The sequence below is a fragment of the Atta cephalotes genome, assembly GCF_000143395.1.
Source record: "Atta cephalotes unplaced genomic scaffold scaffold00065, whole genome shotgun sequence".
Lineage (NCBI taxonomy): Eukaryota > Metazoa > Arthropoda > Insecta > Hymenoptera > Formicidae > Atta > Atta cephalotes.
Genome location: NW_012130129.1, coordinates 467,302 through 473,382, shown reverse-complemented (window position 1 = coordinate 473,382; position 6,081 = coordinate 467,302).

Below are 6,081 nucleotides of genomic sequence, written 5' to 3'. Positions count from 1 at the left end.
TACGTATTCTTTGATCGAGCCCGTCGTCTTCTTATCGAAGACAATGTGGAACACTCGCGACTATTCGAAACACTTAAATCCGATCATTGAGTTAAAAGTCAGTTTCACAAGCAGACCTATAGAGATACCTTTCTTATCGCGCGTATTCTAAAACACTGTTTCGCACCGACAGTCCTCATAATTGATAACATCACATTCACACACTTTCTTTTTTTTATATTTTCACTGAAATTGTATACCAGAAGCGAAGGGCTTTTTCAAATAAACCATATGTTTCCGTACGCGGCGCTCACCGCGCCAAGTTTCGCCGAACTTTGGCGAGGGCCGCGCACGTGTATCTCTCTCGTCGATCGAAATCTTGATCAATTACCAAAAACGTATTATCTATATGTACATATCAAATAACGCATTAAAATTCGTAAACACTGACGTTGAGATTTCAAACTTGCAACAATCGAAGCAACGATCACGATCCGCGAGATATATCTTGATTCGCGCACACCATCACCGATCGGAGATTTTTCCGCGTCGAGGATCGCGGGTTATCCCAAGTGTCCTTCGCCGTCAGAGTTGGTTGCAGTCGCGACGATGGTGATTCTTCACCTGGCCGTTGCTTCAACGGGTGGCAGGGCAGCTTCTACTCGGAGGAAGTAGGATAGGGTGTTTAACTCGCGCGGTCTCGTTTCGGTTCGGCGGTGGAAGATGGCGGCTTCTGCGGTGGAGCCGCGCGGTGTGGTTGCGGTGTATTTTTGAGGCTGCCGCCCCCAGCCACCACCGAGACCACCCTGGGTAACCCTCCTCGCCCCCTCTTTTCGTCGCCCCCGCAGCCCGCCGCGCGTCTCTTCCACACCGCCGCCACCGCCGCCTGCCCCCACGATACCCAGCTGGTGGGGGGTTGGTTTTTCAAGCGGTGGGGAAAAATCTCGCTACCTCTCTCTCTGGAACTCCGGCTCCCTTTTTCTCTCTTTGTCCCTTCACCGCCGCGCGCACAACCTCCCTAGGACCCACCGCGTTCCTGACGATACTCCCGCCGATGACGACTCGCGAACTACACAAATCTCGTGCTGTCTTCTCGACTCCGTCGTTGTTCCATCGGACGACGGGGCACCCATGGGATGTTCGGGGGGAGATAGATTCCCGAAGATGAATCTCGGCGCTTTGCATCACCGCGCCGCATGATTGCGGTGTTAAATTGACACTCCAGTCAATGATTTTAACTGTACATAGTCGTGAGTCATGTACGTAGGGCACGAATAAACAACGGTCTTTTAAAATAAAATACAGAAACGTGGCGCGCAATGGCAGTACGCAGCAAATTATTTCGCTTTGCCATTCAATAACAGTAGTATTTGAGAAAAATATTTTCGCATATGTACACTATGTGAAATGTATCACGAATTCTTTATTGTAATAATTTTACCTGTTATCTATGAAACATTGTAATTTCACTTTAAACATCATGATGTTTCACTTTTAGCATCACTATTTAAACTTTTTAAATGATCACAAATTAAGTTCGATCACTTATTCACGCATGATGATCAAATTAATAAAACTTTTACCAGATATTAATGTTGTAATACTTAGAAAGAAAGAAATGTTACTTCTTTCTTTTATGCTTTATCAAAGTGATTTGTTTATGCAGTTTTTGTAAATATAAAATAAAAACTATTAATTAATTTTGCAAATTTGAAGATCCATTTGTCAGACGTAGAAAATATTTTTGATGATTCTCCCGCGCGATCTCTCTTGTCTGTCGGTCGGCTTTTTGCCCTTCTCGGTTGATTTCTTCCTGCTTCCGTCGTTCAACGACCACCCCGCGCGAGACTGCGAAACGACACTGGGAAGAAAGGGAAAACAAAGACTGCAGAAAGGCCCCTTGTGTAGTTGCGTTTAGCACCGAGGAATACGGGGGTTGCGCGACGCTTGGGGGTTCTCGGAGAGTGCGGACCAAGAACTGAGATCGAAACGAAGATGTAGTCAGGATGAGAGAAAGAGAAGGATACACACATTCTTACGCACAAGTAGTCATCCTCAGATTCAACAGACCAAATAAAGAAATATGACACAAGTTATTGTAAAACATTTCTCTTATCATGTACGCAATTTAATATATGTATATAAAACACTAATTATGGCAAAGGTATAAACACAATACAAACTTCTTTATGAAAATTGTAATATAACATAATTTTTATTCTTTTATTCTTTCTATATTTATTATTAATCTTATAATAAATATTATACGTTTAATTTCATCATCAATTACTGATCTTATATTATGAAAACAATTTTGTTATATAAGAGACAGTCGGAATTTGAGGGACAGATTGTAGATTACCGAATAAAACGGAACGTGACGCGGGAATTGTAACACGTCACTCTTTCGAGAGACAACACGAGACTATCGATCATGACGTATCTGTACCAAGCCGAGAACCCCTAAACGAGACGAGCCCCCCTATATAATCCTGCACCCCTACGAGGAACAATGCGACGCCTCCGCGTCCCTAAATGCAGACCTTCCGAGATGCATTTCGTTACGCGTAGGTTCTTTCATTGTACAAGATGCCCCTGCTTTCAATTACATCCGCCAGTATTCCGGACCTTGGTGTTTTATTTTATTACTTCTGAGAATGACATTGATAATAACACGGGATCTTTTTCAAATATATGAATTTAAAAAATAAATAAAAAGCATTTACATTCTGTTTTTAGTATTTACATTTGAATTTTGTTTTTACACGGAAAGGTTTTGCTGAAATATCTAAAAATTTAGCTAGATGCAGAAATTTAGCAGATGCTAGATGCTGAAAATAATTTTGTTGAACCATCAAAATAATTATGTAGGACGCTCAAGCTGGTTGTTAGAATGTGAAAACTTTTTGCAATATTTACTCATCGCAATATTTACTTTAATGGTTCAACAAAATTATTTTTAGATCTGTGTCTAAATTTTTAGGTACTTCAGTAAAATTGTTCTTTCCATGTAAATTACTACACATGTATACATATAACACAAAATTTAAAAAAAGACATAACATTGAAAAATATTATAAATCAGTATCATAGCTTGATATTAATCCAAATATGAAAATAAAAATAAGTTGTGAATGTTATCCTTGTATCCTTGTATGTGTCATACTGTCAAATTAAAAAAGACGTTAGAAATAATTTTTTCCTTCGAGAATGCCAAAAAATATTTCAGAATTGCGTAAAATTTTTGTCTCATAGAAGAAATGAGTTAGGGTGACAATGTAGTGAGAGAGAATGTGATTGGTATGCCAAGAAAATTCCAAGGTAATTTAACCGTTGGCAGACAAATAGTGTTAAAAGATCGAACATAACATGCGATGTTATAGATTTTATACATAATCGGACTCTCTGTAATAAAAAAAATAATTATTCAGAAATTATACGCTCGCCGCAATACTAATTGCTTTTAAAATATATATATATATATATGACTTTTTACTATTTATTAAAAAAAAGAGATATTAAAAATATTAATTTAATATCCTCTATATCCTCGATGATAGCAAAATTTTTATAAACTATTATGTCTTCATACAAAAAAATTTATATAGTATTATATTTATTTTATTTTATATATGCGCTTAAAATCTAATAGTCTTTCAATATCTGTTGACGAGCATTGTAATCATACGATGTGAACAGCAACAAAATAAAAACTCAATAACTTCACTACCACGTGCACCCAAAACGATTGGTTTCTGTTTGCGTTTCAGCTATTTTTTTCGCCGATGTCCTTTCGACGGTAACGATATTCTATAACCCGCATACACGGTTCACATAATCGGTGAATCGATGAATGCGTGACGATTATCGACGCACTTTTCCGTTCATATTAATTGGACCAATTATCGATGCCGAACAATTATCTGCTAGTGACCAATTAGATCGGCAGGATTTGTCGATGACGTGTTGCCTAGCAAGGAATAATTGGAGCTTATGCATTGTTAAAAAAAAACCAGTAAAAAGTTACGTTAATAGATAATCGGTTTAACCAAAATTCGCGAGATGATTTCGATGAATGATTGTGAGTTAAAAAAAAACATGTTATTACCTCCGGGAACAATAAGTATGATATTTTAACAATAAATAAAACCTATTTGACATATTTTCTTCAAAATTACCTTCATTTTTAATTTACAATTTACGATTTAAAAATTATGTAAAACTGTCAAATATAAAAATTGCGATGGATTGACATAAATAATCGTTGGCATAAAAAGTATATAAAGTATTGAAACATTTTTCTCACATACACAAAATCTCTTCTTTTTTCTAGAATAAACTATCATATACCCACAACACTGATGTTTAACCACGGTCACTGATGGGCTCGCTCGCGAAAAACTGTATTATCAGTTCGCCGGATCACTTCCTAGTGATTCTCCACGCAATATGCACTCGTTTACCGGTCCGTTAGTCACGACCTTTCGCGCTGCAGCGGCACTTTGATTTTCGGCAGTGTAAAAAAGGTAGATCAACGAGAGGGCGATAAAGCGGTGATAGCGAGGCGATCTAACGGAGGGAGGGGGGGGAGAGGGGGGGATGGGGGGTGCCCGCGTTGTAGAGCGAAGGTAATCACACACGGTTAGCACATGTTACCCGGGGGGCAATTCTCGAAAAAGGCCGCGAGTCGTTCCGGACGACGTCTTATGAGGGGCGAAGGGGTGCGAGGGTGGAAGAGAGATCTCAGGGCCCTCGATGGATCAGGGGCTCGAGGGGGGTCAGAGGGATGTCGGAGACGATAGAGGCGGTGCCGGAGGCGGGCCGCAGTTTTTCAGGAGTTTGCGCATGCGGGTACTTTTATTCCCCACCAGAGCGTCACCACCGCCTTGGCGTTCTTAGAAGCTTCTTAGAGTGAGTTTTGTCCCCTGCGAGGGGCACTCCACCTACTCACCCACTCACACCGCCGCACGGTTGTCGCGGAGGAGTCGGCGGATACCTCGGCTCGTCTGACTCAAAGGGTTGTATCTATACTTAGCTGCGACGCTTGCGATAAGTTTCGAATGATGTTGTAAGCATTTTTTGAGGTTACACCTTTGTACTTTCAAGACAATTCATTAATTCTAAAATTGGGTAGATCAAGTTATTTGATAAAACGTGATCTGTTCGTAGCATTATCATAGTTACGACTTTCTTATTCAGATGACATTTTCTACATGCAAACGATGCGAGACTCTTAAGTCTATCTAATGGAGGTAACAAGATTATCGAGAGAAACCAACGGAGTAGCGTTAAGGAGTTTTCGGTCTGGAGGTAGCTGAAATCGGATTAGCAATGAAACGAGTAATCGGTACTGGGGCTTCTTGTCAGTCTTTCGCACTATCGAATATTGTGTCTCCATGACGAGATCCATCACAATGAGAAACATTCGATAAAAATACATTTAATTCATTTTTTATTGTACTATTCTCGCAAAACAGATAATATTTGTACAAAACAATTGTCCCAAAATTTCTAAAAGAATGATACAACGAATTTAAATTTAGATTATTTAATATAAAATAGTAACTTTGAATTATAATACCGTATATATATATATATATATCATTTTTGTCTCATTGTGCCCTATAATAAAACTATACTTTATATTTGCTTAGAAAAGTTGCAGAAAATTTCTCGGAATACAGTCAAAGTATTCCTTGAAGAATTCTTTCGTGCAAGGATTCTCAAAGAATTTATTTCAAGGAAGGAATCCTTTCGGGTCAGTCGCGTCGTGATTTAATTCTCGCGCTTTTCTGTAGGCATCAGCTGTCTGCATCGAGAGGAAAATTGGCGAAGCAGGAGTCCGCGGGGTGCGAGAAATCGGGTTCTTAAGCAAGGGTAGCAACGCTACGAGCACACATATACGCACTTACACCCTCATTCGAGAATGGTGAAAGCCAAGAAAGAGAAAAAGGAGAGAAGAAGGAGAAGAGAAGAAGAAGAAAGGAAGAAGACGAGAGAGACGTACGACGAAGTAAGAAAGAACGAATAACTAACGTACGAGTACACTACCCTACCGGTACGGTACGGTAGGTCGGTACGTAGTAGTACGATAGTAGGGTA